This window comes from Tamandua tetradactyla, chromosome 13, assembly GCF_023851605.1.
Source record: "Tamandua tetradactyla isolate mTamTet1 chromosome 13, mTamTet1.pri, whole genome shotgun sequence".
NCBI lineage: Eukaryota > Metazoa > Chordata > Mammalia > Pilosa > Myrmecophagidae > Tamandua > Tamandua tetradactyla.
This window is the reverse complement of record NC_135339.1, coordinates 73610914-73634790: the sequence shown is the minus strand read 5'-3', so window position 1 is coordinate 73634790 and position 23877 is coordinate 73610914. Positions and strand designations below refer to the sequence as shown.

At 39.5% G+C, this 23877-nt stretch overlaps 1 long non-coding RNA gene across 10 annotated transcripts in view; it reads left to right on the top strand.

Annotated features, from left to right (window-relative positions):
- Nucleotides 1-23877, top strand: part of LOC143654287 (uncharacterized) — a 397473-nt gene that overhangs the window by 253811 nt on the left and 119785 nt on the right. For all 10 annotated transcript variants that reach the window (XR_013161747.1, XR_013161744.1, XR_013161743.1 and 7 more), the window contains one exon: nt 18699-18779. This is a non-coding gene — a long non-coding RNA (uncharacterized LOC143654287). The remainder of the gene's footprint in view (nt 1-18698; nt 18780-23877) is intronic.

Here is a 23877-nt window from a genome sequence, read left to right as displayed (position 1 = left end):
TGGCTTCATGAGTCTGTATGTTAATGCTTTTCAGCATTAACTGGAGAAAATTTAGCCACTGTTTATTCAAATATTTCTTCAGCCTGACTGTCTTTCTACTCTCTTTCTGAGCTTCCAATGACATGAATGTTAGATCTGTCTCACAGATCTCTTAGGCTGTGTTCATTCTTTTTCAGTCTGTTTTCTACCTGCTCTTCAGGTTGGGTAATGTTTAATTGTTCTATCTTAAAGTTCATTGATTCTTTATTCTGTCATATTCATTGTGCTATTGAGCCTATATTGTGAGGTGTTTTTTTTTTATTGCGAGTTTTTTAGTTTGATCATTGTATTTTTCGATTATGTAATTTCCCTTTGGTTCTTTTTATAATGTTTTATTCTTTGATGATAATTTCCTATATTTTATATTTGTTACAAGTGCATTTGCATTTGCTTCTTGAATCAAATTTATGCTGGCTGCTTTAAAATCTTTGTCAGATAATTCCAACATCTTATTCATCTTGATGTTGGCGTGTGTGCTGGTTTGAAAGTATTATGTTCCCCAGAAAAGCTATGCTTTAATCCTGATCCAATCTTGTGGGGGCAGCTGTTTCTTTTAATCTTAATTCAATATTGTTGGGCAGAAACTTTTGATCAGATTATTTCTTGTCAGTCCTTTTAGAGCTCCCCTATGCTTTTCTGTTTGAATTATTCCTAGGGTTTACAGTTGCATTTAATGGGGAAGTACAGGGAAGTTGAGTTGTGTCTTCTTATCCAGACAGGAGGTCATGTATTTATTCTTTAAAAAAAAATTCTTTCTTGTGTATATGGATTTTGATTTTAGGAGAAAAATGTATGTGTGTTCCATCATCTGTCTTCCATATCACATTTTTTTAAATTGGGGGACTGATCATTGAGTTATTTTCCAAGACTTTTTTTTTCACACCGATGTTGCTTGAGAACAAATATTTATATCTTTATATGATATTTTAATGGATATTTGTTGCTGATATAGGACACAATTGTGAACTACTGAGAAACTGGGGTATGGAAAATTACAGATAATTGTTTCAGTTTGCTATGTGCTGGAATGGAATGTACCAGAAAGCTTTAATAAAGGGGATTTATTAAGTTATAAAATTACAGTTCTTAAAAATTACAGCCTTAAAAATGTCCAAACTAAGGCATCCAGAAAAAGATACTTTGACTTTGAAGAAAGGCCAAATGATGCCCAGGATTTCTCTGTCAGCTGGGAGGGCATATGGCTGATGTCTGTGGTCCTCACTCTCAGTTCATTGCATTGTGCTTCTGATTCCAGTGGCTTCTTCTCTAAATGTCAGTGGGGCTTCTCTGGTGCAAAACTCTGGGTTCTGGCTTGCTTAGCTTCTCATGGAAAGGCACATGGCAGCATCTGCTGAGTTCCTATCCTGGCTTCTGGTTTCAGACAGCTCTCACAGATCCTGTGGGGCCTTCTGACATTTTTCTCTGTATCTCCAAATGTCTGTATGCTTGTTTGAATGGATGCATGTCCCCTAGAAAAGCCATGTTTTAATCCTAATCCCATTTTGTAAAGGCAGCCATTTCTTTTAATCCCTACTCAACATTGTATGTTTGAAACTGTAATTAAATCATCTCCCTTGAGATATGATGTAATTGAGAGTGGTTGTTATGATGGATTAGGTGATGACATGTCTCTACCCATTCGGGTGGGTCTTGATTAGTTTCTGGAGTCCTATAAAAGAGGAAACATTTTGGAGAATGGAGATTCAGAGAGAGCAGAGCAGAATGGCATAACCACGAGAAGCACAGTCCACCAACCAGCAACCTTTGGGGATGAAGAAGAAACATGCCCCCCGGGGAGCTTCATGAAACAGGAAGCCAGGAGAAGAAGTTAGCAGATGATGCCATCTTCACCATGTACCCTTCCACATGAGAGAGGAACCCTGACCGTGTTCAACATGTGCCTTTCCAGATGAGAGAGAAACTCTGACTGTGTTCACCATGTGCCCTTCCACTTGAGAGAGAAATCCTGAACTTCATTGGCCTTCTTGAATCAAGGTATCTTTCCCTGGATGCCTTATATTGGACATTTCTATAGACTTGTTTTAACCTGGACATTTTCTCTGCCTTAGAACTATAAAGTAGCAACTTATTAAATTCCCCTCTTTAAAAGCCATTCTGTTTCTGATATATTGCATTCCCACAGCAAGAAAACTAGAACAGATTTTGGTACCTGAGGAGTGGGGTGCTGCTGCAGTTTGCAAATACCAAACATGTTGGACTGCTTTTTAAATGGATAAGGGGAAGATTCTGGAAGAGTTGTGAGAAACTTGATAGAGAAGGCCTAGAATGCCTTGAAGAGACTGTTGTTAGAAAAGAGGACTCTAAAAACACTTCTGATAAAGCCTTAGACAGAAATGAGGTGTGTGTTATTATAGACTGGAAGGAAGATGAGCCTTGTTTTAAAATGGCAGATAATCTGGCAAAATTAACTAGGGGCTTTGGCTGGAAGGCAGATTTTAAAAGCCATGAACTTGGATATTTAGCAGAAGAGATCTCCAAATTAAATGTTGAAAGTGCAGCCTGGTTTCTCCTCGCAGCTTATAGTGAAATGCAACAGGAGAGAGATAAGCTGAAAACTGAACTCTCAGTTAGAAAGAAACCAGAAATTGATGTCCTGGAAAATTCTGGGCCTCCAGAAAGGGAGACCTCAAGAATAGTGCCCTGTGAGAGGATTTAACCAAATGTAGAACCAGTCAGCCATTTCAGAGAAAGCCGGGATTGGACATGGAGTTATCCAGGAAGGATTTGTGGGAACTCCTTATGTCTGATGGGTACAATCCAAGTCTCCTGCATAGAAAGCCAACAAGAGTGCTGTGGGACCTGTATAAACAGAGCCGTTGCCAGTCTGTACTGGGGGTTTCATAGAAGGGACACATTGGAGGGAAAAATAACTTCAGAGGCAAATCCATGGAGGCTGAGATCTGAAGTCAACCTTGGGCCAGGAGAGCAGATGGCACCCAAGCCCATGGAAAGGGTGAGTTTGCCCCAAAGGCAGAGGATGGGCCTTCCACCTCATTGCAGTGGAAGAGTCATGTGGCCTCAGGGCTTGGATAGGGTGAAGCACATTCCTTGGGGTTTGGGGAGAGCCTGGCTACTACCACATGGTGGGGTTGAGCGTGTGCCTCGGAGATGGCAGAGAGCCCGGGTGCAGCCCTGATCCTTGGAGAGGGTGGAGCCGAGTAAAAGGTGGTCTCCCCAAAGTCCCGCAAGGTTGTATTTGAAGAGAGGCAGGACTGCTTTCAAATGCCCCGAACACAAATGATTCTCAGACTTCGAAATCTAAATGGACTTTGCCCTGCAGGTTTTCACTTTCCTCCCTATGTATATGTATCCTATGGCTGTACCTCCTTTGTATGTTGGCAGCAAATAACTTGTTATGAGTTTTCAAAGGTCCAAAGCTAGAGAATAATTTTGCCTTAGGACAGACTGTGCTTATAACTAACTTTGAGATTTTGTACTGGTGTTAACCTTGTATTGTATATGTGATGTTACTGAAATGGTTTAAGGCTCTCTGATATTGTTATGAAATAAATGTATTTTGTATATGGGGAAAACATGTCTTTTTAAGAGTCCAGAGGGTGGAATGTGCTGGTTTGAAAGGAAGTATGTCCCCTAGAAAAGCTATGTTTTAATCCTAATCCCATTTTGTAAAGGCAGCCATCTCTTCTAATCCCTATTCAGCATTGTATGTTTGAAACTGTAATTAGATCATCTCCCTGGAGATTGATGTAATCGAGAGTGGTTGTTAAGCTAGATTTGGTGATGACATGTCTTCACCCATTCGGGTGGGTCTTGATTAGTTTCTGAAGTCCTATGAAAGAGGAAACATTTTGGAGAATGGAGATTCAGAGAGAGCAGAGAAGAATGACATAGCCACGAGAAGCAGAGGGTCTACAAGCCAGCGACCTTTGGAGATGAAGAAGGAAAATACCTCCCAGGGTGCTTCATGAAACAGGAAGCCAGGAGAGAAAGCTAGCAGATGACGCCTTGCTCACCATGTGCCCTTCCAGCTGAGAGAGAAACCATGACTGTGTTCTCCATGTGCTTTCTCACTTGAAAGAGAAACCCTGAACTTCATCGGCCTTCTTGAACCAAGGTATCTTTCCCTGGATGCCTTTGATTGGACATTTCTATAGACTTGTTGTAATTGAGACATTATCTCAGCCTTAGAATTGTAAACTAGCAACTTATTAAATTCCCCTTTTAAAAGCCATTCCGTTTCTGGTATATTGCATTCCAGCAGCTAGTAAGCTAGAACAGTCTATGTCTGAGCTTTTTCCAAAATGTTCCCTCTCTTAAAAGAAGGACTCCAGTAAACTAATCAAGATGCACTTTGAATGGGCAGAGTTACATCACCATCTCATCAAAAGGCCACACCCACATTTGGGTGTGTCACATCTCCATGGAAATAACCTAATCAAAAGGTTCCACCCTAAACAATAAGTCTGCCCCCACAAAATTGGATTGGGATTGAAAGAACATGACTTCTCTAGGGTACATAATGCTTTCAAACTAGCACAATAAAGAAGAAACTATGTAAAGATAAAGAAGGATTTCTCAGAAATGAATAAGAGAATGCTATATCTTCTTTTGGAGTTTTCATTCTTTTTATCTCTTAATGGTACCAGTCAAATATATCTGCTGCCTCACATCTGTAAGCTATTATGTATTTTTCTGTAAGCTATTATGTCTTTCTCTTCACTAAGCTTGGACTACATTGGTTATTTTATTTACATGTTGTAGATTTTGTTCTTGATTAGCCTGTGTTGATGGCAAGACCATTTCTTGCTAGTTTAACTAGAAGGGTTTAATTTTGCTAAATCAAATAGAATTATCAACACGTTATAGTTCACATAATCAATGTAAAAAAAATAAAATAAAACTCCTTGGGCACTAATTAGGTATAAAATATCTCACCTGAAAGCCACCAATGCAAATGGCTCCTGTTTTTTTATTTCAACTCTATGGTATTACATTATCTATTATAGTTTGGAGTCTGATCAGGGAGAAGGGAATTACAAAGGTTTTTATTAAAATCACTCTTTATGAAATACAGAGTTACATAAGGTTCATTTGAAAAAGCAGCTTTCAAATTGTAAACTTTAGTTAGCAAACTAAAATTGTACATAAATCAATTAACAAACATGTGAGTCCTTCATATAAGCCCCAAGTCTGAGTGTGGGAAATGTGCTCATTACTGGGTACCTTGTGTGGCTCACAGCCTGGATTTGGAGATAAGGAGCACACATGTGAAATGGTTAAGTGAGAGTCTGGCACACTTACAATGAGGAAAGAATGAGTCCAGGGAAGGGAAATACCAAGTAAGTTGAGTTAGAGTGAGTACCCAAGAGTGGCTTTTTAGTGGAGAGGTTTGAGCTGGAATGTGAAAGAAGACAGGCTTTGGAAGGACATAAGGGAGATAAGAAAGCCCCAAGGGAGAGATGATGGACCAGATCTGGGGGAGGGAATGTGGCCATTGATTCCTAGGTGGAGAAGAACAGTATGGAAAAGAACAGTACGGTTCTTCCTCTCCTCCTCTTCCTCCTCTTCTTCTCCAAAAGTTCTACTTCTGCTACCTTATGCCCTGCCTTGCCTACAGTTATACTGTGCTGAATGTGTAAATCTACTTTTAAGTTAGACAGACTCAATCATGTTAGTTTTTTTTTTTTTAGTTGAATGCTCTCTTCTACAATTCCAAAATGGGCTCTTATTTTTCTTCTTTTGGATTCATTTCCATGATAATTTTCATCTTATTTCATTATTTTATAGCAAATGCTACTCTGAAAACCTAGGCCTGCCTGAAATAATTTTTTTTAACTTCAGACTTTTTATTTAGATTTTTAGTAATAGCTGAACAACGTATATACTGAAATGTTCTTTCTGAGGGTTTTCACCAGAATCTTTTGGCATTTAAAAAATAAATCTGAAGGGGAGAGAAGAAACTCCTTGAAAAAAAATAATACGTGTGAAAACTAAAAGCTGGTTGCAATCAAGAATATAGCCTGATTTATCTTCTGGACACTGCAGCTACCAGGTACCTTGTCATGGCTTGGTGAAGTTTAAGGAACTGAATCATTTCATTCTCTTTGTAACATATTTTTGTTTATTTCAGCAACATTGTTCCATGTGTTGATCAGCTCAATTTAATTCAGATTAGTCTCATCATAGAATACCTTCTCTATCTTGGGCTAAGTGTTATTTCCTTGCTGGTTCTATCTACCTAAAGACTCATTTTAGTCAACTCTCAATCAAATTAGCTGTTTGGAATTTATGTGGACAATACTCTTTAGACAACAAATCTAGACCCAGCTATGGACAGGGATCTGAGTCCAAGAGAGTAGAACATCCTTTACAGTTCTGTATGGAAATAACATATTGCTGCAGAATATGTAAGCCACCATCCCATCATTATTATAGGAATAAACCTAATATTCAGTTTTAATTTGAAATAATTGCTTTCAATGAGTTTATTTTATACCTAACCACATAAACTCAGTTTGTTTAATCTTCTGTTGCCATAGAAGCAAATAAACTAATGCAATTGGCTGTGCATGATGCAAAAAATTTTGTTATATTGTTTTCTATCTGAGAATGAAAAATTTATCAAATTGAAGAGTTAGAATTCTCCCACCAACATTAAATAGCAGAATTTTGATGCCAGATAATTGAGCTATCATTATTTTTAGAGATATTTGGGAATCTTAGCCTTGAATCATTATCATAAAGATAGAACTGTGCATAGAACATTAGTGTTTTATTTTCTTTCTCATGAATAGCACAATCAGATAGCTGTTCTGCAATGTAGGTTCTCAAATATGGTACATAACAAAAAAAAGCAGAGACTGTTTTAAATCAACAAAATCACAGAGGAATCCCCAATGTACTGATAAAGCTTTTCAAGTTGACTTGTATTCATAAGTTGTTCTCTAAGTTTCAAGTGTAAAGTCAATTCAAATGTACACAAAATGTGCCTAAGCTACTGCTATGTAGGACCATGGATGGAAGAGAGTTTCAGAATCTGTCCCTACTTTGTGAATCTTGTAATTTAGTTGGGCAGTCCAAGCTTGCAAGCAAAGAATGGCTGCTTAAAGTATGCAAACCCCCAGGAAGTTTTGTTCTATTTTCAAAGGCATCGAGTTGGCGTGAGAGAGGGGAGAAATGTCAGGGATATTTTTAATAGTTGAAAAAAATCAATGGGCTTATCTATAATAAATCTGCAGGACAGAAACTGCATATCGAGTGGTTATAGAGTGTGGGCTCTGCCGTTCCTCTACATCGGGTTGAATCCCAGGTTCACTCCTTTTTAACTGTGAGAACTTGGGCAAGTTGCTTTACCTCGCTGACTCTCAGTTGATTACTCTCATTTAAAAAATGGAGTGTTTCCTGGGGTGACAGGAAGATTAAAGGACATTAGTATGCATAAAGAATATTTACCATAGTGCCTAGGCATACAGAAAATATCCAACCAACATTAGTGATTACTAATATTATCAAAAAGATGTCACATTTGTATGCTGTTCACTGGAATTCTATCAGCTCTCTGTGATAACACTGTTTATCTCCTTCTGATCAGAAGCTGTGAAAAGATGGCTTTAATTAAAATGGGGTAATTAATTCAAGTTTTAATAAGTACGGTGCATTTGATGAAATATGTAAAACAAAATATTCAAAAACAAAAGTGACAAGTAAAAGAAATTAAGAAGCGGGGGTGGGGGGCTCTTGGTGATGAGAAGCTTAGGGAATTCCAGGGCAAATCAAGTGCAGTAGAAGGTTACAGGGAGGAAAAGATTTTGGGCAAGAAAAATGAGGCAGTCATTATCCATGGCCTCATCTCTTGCAGTGTTATTCCCTCAGTCTTTGCCTTTCAGCCACACTTGCCTTCTTTCAGTTCTTCTAACACATCATCTTTATCCACTCTGGGCCTTTACACTTGCCTTCCTCTCTGCATGGAACACTCTCCTAATTCCTCTTCCTCAGGTTAATCCTTCTCATCTTTTAGGTTTCAATTAAAGCATCACATCCTTCCATACACCTTCCTGATACCCTAGACTCGGTCAGATCCCATCCTAAGTTCTGCCACTGCACCGAGTACTTGCCTTGCTTTCCCATGTTGTTAATGCTTGTTCAATATTTTCCTTTCCTACTAGATCATAAACTCCATGAGAACAGAAACTACGTATAATGCCTCATTCACCTAGCAGAAATCTTAATGTGTAGGTGGTGCTCAACAATAACAAGTTGGCTTGTTGGTGGGGAAAGGAAAACTCAAGTAACTTCCATGTTCTTCTCCATCTATCTGTCCTCATCCTTTTTGGTGCAACAGTGCTTAGAACAATGCTTGCATGCTAAAGGGTGGTAATCAAATAACAGTTCCCCAGCAGATAATATACAGGATTTTCCCTTTTATTATTCTCCATGATTTTCTCTACTACTCATACCATAAGCCTGTCAATGGCCTCCTGATTTCCCTTTTGTGGTGCTAAGGATCTCCCCTCTTAGATTCCAGTAGCACTGGGAGCTATGGGAGAGAGCAACTACTGAGGTCAAGGCACAAAACCAGGGACTTAAATTTCTAAAGGCATTCATTAATTTCCTCAATGATAGTTTGATTACATCAATAACAACAACAACAATAATTGGGTGCTTATCTTAATTCATCTCATTTAATCCTCACCATTGTCTTTTTTTTTTTTTTTTTTTTTTTCAAAGGAAAGACAGAGAGAAGGAAGGAAGGATAGAAGGAAGGAAGGAAGGAAGAAAGGGAAACATTTTTTAAACATTTTCTTGTTTTATTGTATTCTGTTTCTCCGTTTTTGTTACATGGGCTGGGGCCGGGAATCGAACCGAGGTCCTCCGGCATAGCAGGCAAGCACTTTGCCCGCTGAGCCACCGCGGCCCGCCCAGAAAATGTATTAAGGTACATGAAAAGTCTGCAGAGTAGTTTAGAGAGAAAATTATTCCAATCATTTACCAGCAGTGTCTCTCAAGGACAGCTCTCTTGATGAGCCTGAATACAGGTGGTTAAAGTGGTAATTAACTCTGAAAATTCTAGTTGGAACTAATTTTCAACTATGCATTATGACCCTTTCAAAAGTCTGTAGTGTTACTTGGGGCAAGTTGATGAAGTAGGAGTAGCTCAAATGTGATTTAGTGACTAGAAGATGGCCTTACGAAAAGGAGGAGAAGTTGATGGTGTTAAAAGGATACATGTATTTTTTCTCTTGTTAAGGAAAGATAATGCTCTCCAAAAGTAGATGTAGTAGCTATTATTCTGTCAAGGCAATAAGTTCTAGGGATTGAGTTACCCTGTTCAGTATGGAACATGACCAGAGCACATCATTTACAAGAACATTTCAAGATTTGTTTTTTTTTTTGTATGCTGTATGACGGGGTCACATTTTGTTCTTTTTCCATGTGAGTATCCCCTTATTGGAGCACCATTTGTTGAATTTTTTGTTTGCTTGTTTGTTTTGGTTTCTTTTGTTTGTTTGTTTTTAGGAAGTGCATGGACCAGGAATCGAACCCAGGTCTCCAGCATGGCACACGAGAATTCTACCATTGAATCACCCTCACACCCCCTAAGATTTATTTTTAAATGATCTCATCAAAGCAGAGAAATTGGGAGAAGAGTTTGTGTGGCAGAAAACTACCTGGGTTTTAAAGATTCTTCTTGTGAAACTGAGGTAGGAACAAGCTGCAGTTTGTTACTTGCTGAGCATTTCTACTATAACAGTTTCTTTATTAGTTTTGTCATAACTTCTTAAGATTTGAGCACAAGGAAATGGAGAAAAGTGTGAACATAAAACACTGCTGGTAAATGATTGGAATAATTTTCTCTTTACATTATTCATCCAGCTGCTCATGTGATCTAATTAAAATCCCTGTGGTCTCTTATCTATGGGGTCTTGATCAAGGGACTGAATCTCAATTTCTTTAATATATGTAGGAGGAAGTCAGGTAGGCCTTATCTGTTGTCTTGGAATTGGGGTTGATGTCCAGAAGCTAGGAAATAAGATAAATTAAATGCTCACACATTTTAAAGTGAAGCCCCAGAAAATTTTAAAAATCATAGTCCATCAACTATGTCAAGTGTATATTAGAGGAGATGGAAGGGAAACTGAAAGAAAGAATTTTTTTAAAAGGAAAGGGGAAAGAAAGAGTGTGCTTACCCCTCCCCACTTCAATCCCACAACTTGTAGAAGGGAATCTTCCAAGAGGGAAGATTAATTTCTCACCCCACCTGAAAGTTACTGATCTGGGCTCTCAGTGCCACTAAGATACTTGAGGCAAATATTAGGAGAGAGTCTTTGCCAGATGCCTATATATCCTCCAAGTCAACCTTCTAGTAAAGTCTTTGTGACTATTCAACATTACAATTCCCTTTAACAATCTCAGTTCCTCCCCCTGCTTTATTTTTGTCCATATTATCTTTCACCTTCTAATTTACTATGTAACTTATTAGTAATTTAGCTCATTGGTTTCTTTGTTAGTTTTGTCATAACTTTGTCTCTCTCCACTAGGATATAAATTCCATGAGGACAGATCCCTTGTTTTATCTATTGCTGCAACACAAGTCCCTTGAACAGTGCCCAGCAAATAGTCAGAGGGGCTCAATAAATTCTCAAACTGAATTAAATTGTGAGAACTCAACATGTGCCCTTTGGAGTTTGGGGAATGCAGGGTGACTATCTCTCTGAAGGGGACCAGCTGGCTGGAGAGGCCCTGAGGACAGGTGTGTAGAGCAGGTTGCAGTGGGAGTAAGCAGGAAAACATTGCAAGCCCAAGTTTGTGCTGAAGGTGGTCATTGGCCAGGGCTGTCCCCAAGGGGACCCACCAAGAGGTGAGCCTACAGGGCAGGTGTGTGGTCAGAGCAGGGCCCCAGGAGGAGGAGTCAGCAATTAGGAGAAGGAACACCCAGGTGCAGGAAACAGAATAACAAGTGGTATTAGCAAGGAGTACTCTTCCAGCCTGCATTGGGTATCTGCCACAATCAGTGGGCCACCAAGTCAGGATAAAGCAGCACAGTCAGGAGAGACCTTTCCAGCTCCTTCCTCACCTCTCTTCTGCTCCAACCCTGGAGAAAAGGGAGCTAGCTAGTGAGTGGGAGGAAGGCTGGAAGAGCAAACAGGGAAGCAGTGAGGACAGTAAACATGCCACCACCTTCTCAGTGTAGGCTTTCAAGCTCAAGTCCAACAAAAGCTCAAGGAGGGGAGGAATTTTAAATATATGTATTAAATCTATTGATCCCCAAATGAGACTAATTGTTAATATGTTAAAATGACAAGAAAAGATAAGGTACTGCACACCTTGTCCAAAGACTCATTATATTGCAGTGAAGGGCCAGTGCAGTTCCCTTCACTGTGTTCCCTGCATGGAAGGTATATTTTGTAATTTCATCACATGTCTGCAAGATGAAAACCAAGTTTTTTTGGTTCACCAGATAAAAATCAATGCTTTGAACAAAAAGTCTTGAGCCTCAGTTATTGAATGCCATGGTCCAAGCAGGACTCTGGTTGTCAGGCAAAGATAAAAATAAACTTGGAGTTTTGTTGAGGGATAATTCTAAATGGTAGGTTTAAAGGGCAATGATGGAAGGGAAAAGTTAAATTTTTCCTTGTTTGCACCTTACTGAGTCAGCACTTCCCCAAAGCCCAGCATATCTAGAATGCATAAGGTCAGGTCTATAAATGGCCTGTCAGACTGCCTGGTACATAATAAGCCTTTAACACATGTCTGTGGTTGATGGTGGGATCATTGTATCTGAACCTTCAGGGAACAGCCCCAAATGGACTTCCACTCTCTGCTGCATTCCCCTACTCAATTTAGGTATTTCTGTATTTACTTGGGTGCCTCCATGGAATATCTCTGGCATCCCTCATTAGTTTGCCCAAAGTACAGACTATGAGTTTCTTTTCCTTCACAGTCTCATGATGCCTAATGATAAGAATGAGGATTTTCAAGACAGCTAAAATCATTGAGGACTTATTAAAATACCAGGGTTCTTTCTAAGCACTTTGCATGCATTATCTTATTTAATTCTCACCACCCCTAAGAGGCAATTATAGATGGTGAAAATGAGGCTTTCTGGAAGCTGTGGGATTTGTCTGACATCACTCAGCCAGTTCAGACACAGGCTAAATAGCAAGGAAAGAAAACTAGCTGGGGCTCTCCTCACATCCCAGTAGAGGAACAATGCACTCTTTTGGAACATTCATTCATCCTCTACTGCACACCTTGTCCAAAGACTCATTATATTGCAGTGAAGGGCCAGTGCAGTTCCCTTCACTGTGTTCCCTGCATGGAAGGTATATTTTGTAATTTCATCACATGTCTGCAAGATGAAAACCAAGTTTTTTTGGTTCACCAGATAAAAATCAATGCTTTGAACAAAAAGTCTTGAGCCTCAGTTATTGAATGCCATGGTCCAAGCAGGACTCTGGTTGTCAGGCAAGAATATTAGCAAGAATCTCTTTGTCACTTTCTAATGAATCCTATCTCCAGGTTCTCTGCTGTATTCATCCTATGGGAATAGTGTTCCTATAATAAATCTGTCTTGACTGAAAATCCTTATGCTCTTATGCTCCCAGCAGCCAGCTAGGGCCCTGTGTCTGATGGCCACCAAATTGCCAACTCCTACAAGTGAGCAGATTGCATGGTTTAGCTATTGGTAAATGCAGGGCTTAACAGGACTCCACACACCTGATATAATGTTGTGCATATCCCTCTTAGGACAACCTCTCTGCCTTATCTTTCCAATTAGTGTTATCTGAATTAATGAGATGCTACTCGAGTGCATAAACTCTCCCAGAGAATGACAGAGTACTCCCAGAGAAATATTTCCTTGGCACTAACTAGGGCTCCAGCATTTTCTTGTTTAGAGTGCTGCGTTCAACCCAGCAGATAAAGGTCTTCTGTTATTATTTAGCAAGTTGTGTGTATATGGGATTTTTTTATTAGCTCTTCATTTGTAAGTAAAGTGTTCCCCTAGAATACAGGTACACAAGGACATCCTCAGGGAGAATATGAATAACAACTCAGAATTTATTTGCTTAGTATTTATAGATCAGCTCACCTTGTTAGAGAGATGCTGGATGTCAATCTGACCTGAAACATATGGCTGACATATGGGACTCTGTATCTTTACAAATCCTCCCTTTTCCCAGGGAATGGAGAGTTGATCTGGTTTCATGAACTACAGATGCTCATCCATGCCTGCCTAAAATCAGAATACTGATAAGGCAGCAGAAAGAGGCCTGGCAACATGTATTGATGGCTTTGGCTGCAACATGATGTTGCCTTTGGCCACATGCAGGCTTTTGCAGGCACTGCCATAGAGATTAGGAGCAGGAAAGCTGCTAGTCCTCCAGAGATGACCTCTGCTATGGCCCAAGCAATTGTGTTGAGAATACAAGTGCATTTCAGGGGAAAAACATGGGGAACTGTTTTCCACATGTTGGTGAGCATCATGTCCCAATCCCTTTGAAAATCCCTTTCATATCTAGCTATTCTGAATAGTTCATGATTGTACATATTTAATTAATTAGCACTGCCTTCTGGCATCATTCTTTTGCGTTCAGGATATTTACTCTGTTACGCAACTCTTGGTTAATGGTGTCAGTGGCAGCAAGGCCTGCTGGGAGGAATGTTTCTCACTAATAATGACAGTTACCTTTTGCTAAACCCAAAGACACAGAGTTAGACTCTTAACCATGTTGCAGATTTCTTTATCACAGCCCAGTCAGGTGTGTATGATATGCTTTAGCAAAATTATACACAGCTAACTGGCAGAGCTAGGATTCTAATCCATATTTGTCCCTCCACGGAGTTATTACCTGTTCTGTATTACTCCAGAAAGGTTTCTTCACCTCTGAGCCCTATTTTTTTTCATTTGTACAAATGGGAAAATAATGCCTTTGCTATTTATTTTCCTGGGATGATAAAGACAGCAATCAAAATAATATGAGAAAATGTTTTATACGTGCTGAAGTGCTATCCTTATGAGAGTTATAACAGAAACTCCAAACTTGGTAGAATCTGGAGCTCTTATGGGTGACCAAAGCAGGTAGACCAATAGGGAGTTATACCCAGACCCCAGGCAACTATTATTGTTTCCCTTTCACATATAGTGCTGCCTATATGTTGGCTTGAAATACAACTTTTTTTTTCTTGCCTCTATGTCCTGCATAGCATAGGGATTAAAATTTTAGGATTAATGTTGTCTACTGTCTAGGCAACCTTTTAACCTATTCTCTCAGTTTCTCCCTTTCCACATATATAATCAAAGGTTCTTTTAATATTCCATTTATACAACTGGACTAATTTCTCCTAGAAATTCCTGTAAGAAAAAATTAAACGTATTGAAAGTATTATCCAGGTCAAGGGTTAGGGACGCTTTAACAAATTCTCTCCGAAAAATAAAAAAAAAGTTAAGCTATAAGAAACTCATAAGAAGCTGCAGACTATTATCATTCAGAAGAGCACTGCTGCTGCCCACTCCCACTCCATCAGAATCCATAAAACATGAGCAGGCTGCATAATTCCCTGCTTAACTCTGTCACTTCTCTAATCACATTTCTTTTTAACACATTCATCAGGATACCAAGCAGGGTTTTGGGTACCTCCTTGGCCTTTGATTTGCACATTAAACTTTCTGGCTGGGAGAAGGATTAAATAGGAAAAACTGGCCTGGCTTCACACAGACAGCCCTTGTTGGATTTCTGTGTCTGTTTATTGCTATCTGTAGTCTCCTCAAACTTGCAACTGGTAGAAATAAATATTTGTGATGCGAACCTAGTGTCAGCATGAGCTGTTATACTTGAAAACAGCTCATCTCTTCAGAGAGAATGGGATTCATGGATTCATCACTTGAACCACTCTTACTCTACCAATCCTGCTGCCCCCAACCAATGCTGACTGTAATGGTATGGCTATTACATGGCTTATCAAGAAAAAATTAAATACAACAAACAAACAAAATTCACAATAAAAAGGGAGACATAATTCTAATAGAAGTTTTAGAGTGCTAACATTGGGGAAAAAATAAGATAAAGTAGACAATTTCTAAAAGAAATTAATAACCTATTAGGTCAAGAAAAAAATAGAAAATCTGAATAAACCTATACATGTTGATGAAATGTCAATGGAGGGTGACTCCAGCATTTGTATGCAATACCTTATTCAAAGAGTTTGAACACAAAAATGTTACACAGTGTGGTCTTGCTTCTCAAGGAACTGTCAGAGAGAGGGTATACAATGTACACATTCAAACATGGAAGGTGTGGCATCAGTTGGAATGGTCTCCCTATAAGCCTCATCACTGATAACTATTTTGGTTTGCTAAAGCTGCTGGAATGCAATGTACCAGAAATGGGTTGACTTTTACCATGGGAATTTATTAATTTACAAATTTACAGTTCTAAGGCCATGAAAATGTTGAAATTAAGATGCTAAGAGGAAGATACCTTCTCTGAAAAAAGGCTGTGGCATCCAGGGTTCCTCTGTCACATAGGAGGTCACATGGCTGGCATCTGCTGGTCCTTTTTCTCTTAAGATTTATTGCCTTCATGTTCTGGCTTCAGTGGCTCTTTCTTTCCACTTCTGTTGGTACTTCTTGCTTCTCTGAGTATTTCTCTCTTTCCAAAACTCCTCCGATAAAGGACTCCAGTAACGGATTAAGACCCACCTTGAATTGGATGGGTCACACCTCAATTGAAACAATCTAATCAAAAGGTCCCACCCACAATAGGTCTGCCCCCGCAAGATTAGATTAAAAGAACACGGCCTTTTCTGGGATACATAATGCATCAAAACCACCATGTAACTATATGTGTTAGCTTGCAAGGTGTCAGAACGTGATATACCAGCACTGGACTGGGTTTTTAAAAAGGGGAATTTAATAAGTTACAAGCTTACAGTTCTAAACCTATAAAAATAACCAAACTGAGTTAAGGCATCCAGGGAAAGAAACCTTAACTCAAGGAAAGTCAATGGATCAGGAACACCTCTGTCAGCTGGGTAGTCACCTGACTGACATCTACTGGTCCCTTGCTCCTGGGCTCCATTGCTTTCGGCCTCTGTTCCTGTGGGGATTCCTCACTTTGCTTCTCCAGGACTGACTTTCATCTCTTGGTTTCCCTTGGCTTTCTCCAGGTTCCAGATTGCTTAACATCTCACAGTGACGTCTGCTGGGCTCCAAGCATCTGTGTCAACCCTCTCTCTCTCTCTTTTGGTCTGTTGTTTCTGTGGGTTCTGACTCCCTCCAAAATGTTTCCCCTTTGAAAGGATCCCAGTAAACTAATTAAAACTCACCTGGAATGGGTGGAGTCCCATCTCCATCTAATCAAATTAGATTAGATGACACCTAATCACAATTGGGTGTCACATCTCTGTGAGATAATCTAATCAAAAGTTTCAACCTACAATATTGAATTGGGATTAAAAGAAACAGCTGCTTCCACAAGATTGTATTAAGATTAGAACATGGCTTTTCTGAGGTATGTAGTATTTTCAAACCAGCACACCATAGCACTAATGACCCTTATGATCATAGTAGGTGTCAATCATTGAGCACTTAACATGAATCAGGTACTTTGCATACATTATCTCATTTAATTTATTACTCACATCAAGTCTATGAGATAGGTAATATTATCCCTTTTCACAAGTGGAGAACAGATGCTAAAGGAGATTAAGGAAATTGCCAAAGGTCATCCAGCTAAAGATTGGTAGAACTGGGCCCAGACATAACCCCAATTTAGAGTTTTTGAGAAATTGATCTGATTTAGGGGAAATGTTCTCTTCAAGACACAAGACAGCAGAGCAGAACACATCAAATAAAAAGCTTTGAGTTGGGGCAGCTGAAAGGAAATATATTTAATAAGTTTTTGTGACTGAGATATTTTTCTATTAATTTCACTAAGGGTTGTTATGTATTACATTGCTGTTACACACCTGGAATGTAATTTCATTTAAATGTGATTACAATGACCTACTAAAATTTATCCTTTTATTTTTTTTCTCCAGTGTGCAATTAATATAGACTTTTTTACTTTCCTCTAGGTATTTGTCAGTAGGCTCTTACAATATCTTATTGGCTGGTTTATAAATTCCTAAAGGCTTAAGATGGCACCGTATCCATTTTGATGAAATAATATTTAATGATTCATTATAGTCTCCCAGTAATACAGGGGCTGTGAGCTATCCATCACTACTTCCCCAGTCCCTTCACCAAGCCTAGTACATAGTAGGTATGTAGTAAATGTGGAAGGAATGTTACACAATGCTTGTATCAGAGAAAGAAAAAGCATCAGGTGAAGGATAACTTCATTCAAGGTTATTTTAATAGGAGAGGGAGACTAGAAACAAAGCCTGAACTCAGCCCCACTGAACCAAAGGGCAGCAGGGTTTTTACAGGTTGGGGATTTTAATGAAAAGTCATTGGAGGATATTATGGAATCCCTGGATTGGGTGAATGATTTACTGAGTTTGCAGTCAGGGTCATTTGGTTTAGAATGGTTTCTTTTGCTGTGATTAGGCCACCTGGAACTTAGAGATGAAAGAGAAAGAGATTCTCTGGTTATTACACTGTTAGGTGCCTGAATAGTATAAGGGCCAGGGTGAGAAGGAAGTCAGAGGCCTGGAATCAGGTAAAGTGTGTCTAAAATGTAGTCAAACTAAAGGGAAATTAAGGCCATCCTCGTCCTTACATTCCCACTGAAAATGAAAAATGCTGTTATGTTAGTCTGGGTCCTCCCAGAAGCAGATGCCAAGACAGAATTAAATGTATGAGGATTTTATTAGAAGAAAATCTGTGTGAAATGAAATAAACCTGGAGAAGGTTTAACAGCCATCAGACTGAGATCCAATTTTGAAACCAAGACGGGGGAGAAGATTAAGTGGAAACATCTAGACTGCTGTGCAAGCTAAAGAAAGTTTGACAAAGCCGTGTAGAGAGTTCTTGAACTAAAGGTTACCATCAAAGAAATTCCCTATCCTACAGGAATGGGTCTTCTTACTATCATTATCTTCATGATCTTCAGTCATTGGCATGGCCTCAGTGAAAATCCTGTGATGGATTTCAAAGTGAATCTTTGTGACATATTCTCATGCCCTCTGCAATCCATCATGTGCCTCAAAGACCCACTACTCCATATAGATTCAGGGGGCAACTCTTCCATGGTTCTAAGAGCCTTTCTTCCTAAAGAAAACTCAGAAGAAAGATGTTAGTGGGCTAAACTGTTGTCCCCATGGCTTCTGTTGACCTTGGAGCCACTAATACTCACCCTCTCTCTCCTCCACTATGCACTTTAACTGGATTTTTAAAATGTTGTGATGCCTATTTTGATGGTGTGATCCAAACATTTATACTGCAGAGGCTATAGACTTGCTACTCCTAGGTTTGTCAATCTTGGGATGTTGCACATGTTCAGTTACATGACATTTCTAGGAGGTGCCCAGTAGATCACTTGGGTTCCCCAAATATTCCTCTTTGCCTCCATTGTGTAGGTAACCTAACTTCGTCCTGATGATCAGGGTCAATTATCCCTGCCAGTACAGTGATTCCTTTTAACCTGTTGGTCCCTGGGCAAAAATTGTTTAAAGTGCCCTGGTAGCAGCCATAACTTGTAGTTCAATAGGACCTTGTTGTGTCCCCTTTGCAGATGGTACCCCTTGGCAGGACCAGGACCTCCAACACTACAGAGCCTAGGATCGCAGAAATAGGAAATACATTGGAAGTGATGGTAAGTGGAGTTACTCCTACTTCTAGCCTTTGTGTCTTGGGCCCATGTAACCTTCTTTTTGGACACAGGGCCATATAAAGTCTCTTATAATAATAATAAACCTACTGATCTAATAAACCTACTGTCTCTTGATGGATAAACTTCATCCTTTCAGATGGTTTCCTCCATGGCATTTTGGCTGCACCTTAAAAAGTCTTGTGCCAATGTTCCAGAAGGCCCACTGCCTCTGGGTGACAGTATGTGATATACATGCAGTGGCCCCAACAGTAATGGGCCCATTCCCATGCCTTCTTTTAATAAAGTACTTCTCTTGGTCAGATGCTTTACTGTTGAAGATTTTATTCTGTTAAGTCCCCTAGAATGGTGCTGGCTGAGTCTGTGCAGTTAGGAAAGACAAACCCTTACCTCACAGGCACTGTCCCTGTAAGGATGGATCTCTGGCCTTTTAAACTTCCACACAGGCGAAGAAGTCCTCTTTATTGATACCATGGAGACTCTCTGGTTTTCACACTTGGCTATTAATTGCTTGTCAACAACTCTACATCTCTTATTATCCTTCTGCAGGGCATTAATACAACTTAGCAATAAACGGTCAACTCTACTGTCCTTGAAAATATTGTTCTCCCCATGTTTTCTAAATGCCTGCACCATCAACCTGCCACAGGGCATTTCCCAGGTTATAGCAGTAGAAATCTTTAATAATTATATCATCCTTTTACCAATACCTATTGTGTTCCACCTGCCAGTCAGGACAGCAGGCTCTAGGCCTGCTGGGTAGAGGATGAACAGGCACCAAATTCCATCTTACTGCTTGCTTTCTCAGAACACTTTCAGCACACTTGTCTTAGTACAGGTCCTCTGAGAATCAGATGCCAAGAAGGAATTAAACATGCGAGGATTTTATTAAGGGAAATACCTGAGAGAGAGGAAATAAGTAGGGTACCAGAGAGGATAGGGAGAGCTCTTAAACCGCCATCAAAACCAAATCTGGGCTTCTCTAAAGAAAGACTTCATTCAAAGGGATCATTGCAGTAAGTGGGAGGGGATTATTGCAATGAGACAAATATTCCAACCATGAAATCTGCAAATTTCTGAAAGGTCTTTTTTTTTTTTTTTTTTTTTTTTAAAGGAAAGACAGAGAGAAGGAAGGAAGGATAGAAGGAAGGAAGGAAGGAAGAAAGGGAAACATCTTTAAACATTTTCTTGTTTTATTGTATTTTGTTTTTCCGTTTTTTGTTACATGGGCTGGGGCCGGGAATCGAACCGAGGTCCTCCGGCATAGCAGGCAAGCACTTTGCCCACTGAGCCACCGCGGCCCGCCCTGAAAGGTCTTTTATACAGTGAAGTAAATAAGACTAGAAAGATTGGTGGGTAGGAAAAGGATAAGTAGATGGCTTGATGGGACAATTGACCAGGGAATATTCTTTCATGAGGTTAATTGTTCTCAGGAGGGGCTGTTGAGGAAGGGTTGTCCACGTTTTACAAGTTTCATGAGAGGGGCAAAATTCAGGGGGACTGTAGGAAGGAAGATGACTGACAAAGATTTAGTCAAGTCAAGGTAGTAGGCATTTTGTCCAGCTGGTCAGTGGAGATAAACAGTTCACCTTGTCATTTATGAGGCAAAGAATAGGAATTTGGAGGTTCTCTGACCTTATCTTAGTAAACACAGGGGGTCATCCATGTGTCTTATCTAAGTCATAGAGGGAAGGTGGTTCTTGACAATAGCTATTTCCTGGACACAAATGTGGAAGCAGGGATTTTTTTTAACATTTGCTGTTATCCAAGAATACAGGGCTCAGGTAATGTTCAACATTGTAACAAGGATGCAAGTCTGACCCCAAATGCAGGAGAGAGGGTGAGAGGTATGGGGGAAGCATCTTGAACTGTGAGCAATGTAAGGAAGGCTCAGCAAAGCCATCAGGAGTCCTAAAGTCAAAATAGGCCAACACAGAACTCTCATGGATCTTCCAGGAATCAATCTGCCTTGTTATCCCCACCACAACACGGTCTTTTGGTGAGGAGGAGACTGTAGGAGGCATGGCCTCAGTGCCCATGTGGAGATGGATTCAAAGCACAGCAGCTGGGGTCCTTGATCAATTAGGCTTCTCCAAGGTGCATGCTCATGGCTACAGAAATGATGGGATGTTATTGCTACTTTATAAGCACAGGTCTACAAGATTGGTTTGCCAATGGCTGCTTTCATTGGAGATGCCTCACTCTCAATTAGGTCAGATATCTCTGGAAAAATGGCAAACTGTGAGCTCTTGAGGTACAAGACACAGTATTCCTCAGATTGTCAACCCCCACCTCCCAAAGTGATTTGACATGGTCTTCTGCTTCCTCCCTAACAAGTGAACTCAATAAGGTAATATTAGAGAACAGTGAACTACCATCAACATAATACATATTACAAATAAATAATGCCTTGAAGCAGGGGTCAGCACATTACTGCTTGAAGGCCAAATCTGGCCCTCCACCTATTTAAAAAAAATTTTTTTTAGATTTTATTGAGTTATATTCATACACCATACCAACCACCCAAAGTATACAATCACTGGCTCACAATAATATCACATAGTTGTGCTTAAATCCCCATGATTGACTTTAGAACATTTTCATTACTACAGGACAGAAATAAGAATAAAAAGAAATAAAACCCAAACCTTCCTTACCTCTTATTGCCCACCCCCCCATTATTGACCCTTCATATTGGTATAGTACATTTGTTACTGTTGATGAAAGAATATTAAAATATGGCTGTTGCTTATAGTCTATAGTTTGCAATAGCTATGTTTTTTCCCATATACCCCTCTATTTTTGTTTACGTTTATAGTAATTCACAGAAGAACTTATTTACATACATGACTTTAAACAACCTCTATCAATCAAATTCACCTACAATACGTTATTATTTCTTTTAATTCCAATAATGAGCTACCATCACCTCTATCCATTCACAAACACTTAAATTCAACCTTTTTAATAATTCTGTACCTATTAGGTAACCTCTCCCCCTTCTCTAGCTCTGTCTCTCCCTCTAGGTACCCTATATTCTACATTTTTTTCCTGTGTATGTCTTTATTATATTACTTGTCTAACCAAAGACCAGATAAAGTCACAAGATTTTTATAATCACAGTCACAAGATAAAAGCTATATAGTTTTTAAATAATTATCAAAGATCAAGGCTACTGGTTTGCAGTTCAGCAATTTCAGGTTTTTCCTTCTGGCCATTCTAATACACTAGAAACTAAAAAGAAATACCTTTATAGTGATTCAGTAGTGATAATCACTTGTAAAATCCTAACTTCTCTGTTACAACTCCTCCCTTCATTTGATAGATCTCTCTGTCTTCTGAGGTATTTGGGCAATGACAATTCTAACTTCTTCATGCTGAAAAAGGGTGTCAACATTATAGAATAGAGGAATGCAACTAGTTAATGTTCTTGGAGAAACTGATACCCCTGGGTTTCAGGGCTTACCTGGGATAGGAACAATCTGGAGATTTTAAGTTTCTAAAAGAATGAACTTGATAAGTAAAACTTTTGTGGAGCCTTAGATAGAGCCCATGGTATTCTCTAGGGTTTTCAGGAATATTGTTGGTTGGGGCTTGGCATACCACAGCAATTTGCAATATTTGACAGAAGCTTGCATAAGAATAGCTTCCAGAATGACTTCTTAACTCCATTTGAAATCTCTCAGCCACTAAAATCTTATTTGTTTCATTTCTTTTTCCCCTTTTGGTCAAGAAAGCATTGTCAACCCCACAGTGCCAGGGCCATGCTCATCCCTGGGGAGTCATGTCCCACATTGCCAGGGAGACTTATACCCCTGGAAGTCATGTCCCACAAAGTGGGGAGGATAGTGAGTTTATTTACAGAGTTTGGCTTAGAGAGAGAGAGAGAGAAAGGCCACATCTGAGCAACAAAAGAGGTTCTCTGGTCATGAAATTATGACTCTTAGGCATAATTATAGGAAGGTATAGTGTCACCAGCATAGAAATAAGTTTTATAAGCAGTAGCCTCAAGATCAAGCACTTGGCTTATTTTATTTTTGCAAATAAATTTTGATTGTAATACTTCCACACTCATTTGTTTGTGTATTGCCTATGATTGCTTTAGTGCTATGAGGAAGGAGTTGAGGAGTCGCAATAGCGACTATATAACCTAAAATATTTACCATTTGGTCCATTATAGAAAATATCTGCCTATACTTGGTTTAGAGCAAGATTAATACAAACATAAAACCATTTAATATTTCTCTCATGGTTTCCTGGTTTCAAAGTGCTTTTACATTTATTATTTGATCCTCATAATAATTATGAACCTCTTTGGTCTACTTTGATTCCTTGTCATTGATCTATAACGTTAGTGTTCACCAACTCTGGCTTCTCCCTCTGCTTCATCAGGGACTCTTCCTAAGTTTCAAAGGGGCCTCAAGAAGTAGGTGCAGCATTGCTGCTTTAAGGACCCTCATTGTGCAAAGCCCTTGCAAGCAGGTTCTAGTTAGGATTTATTTATTATATTATTCTTCCTTCACAATAGCTGCTGTCTTTAATTTTGTTTTCCTCAAAAGCAGCTATTTAGACAAGGTTGTGGATACATGTTTATTTGGAAGGTGATCCCAGGAAGCATGGTGAGGGAGAGGGGAATTGAGTCAGGGAAGGGAAGAAAGCTGTGATGATGAACAAGTTGCCACTATTGGCGAGGGGAACTTGGTCCTGCTCCTTTGAAAGATTGTGGAGAAAATACTCTGAAGATGGATATAAGGTGCCTGAGACACTTATCTACTGCATTCCATCCTTTATGGGTTGTGAATGGCTTCTGAGAGCTAACTCCCTGACTTTCTGTCCTGTCCTATGAACATGCTTCTATGGCAGAAAAGCTTTCAGGCAGAGAGACACCAGCCCTTGAGGGAGGAAGTCATTGGCCTGGTGTGGGAACTGTCCACCAAAGCTGCAGTGGACATTTGTGGTGATCTGATAGGAAAGGTATTGCACTGACTTTCTTGAGAATTTCTGCTAACTTGCCAGTGTCTCCTAGTAAAAAAGTGAAAAATTCATGATGTAGCTCCATATTGTTTGCATTTTTAAAATATGC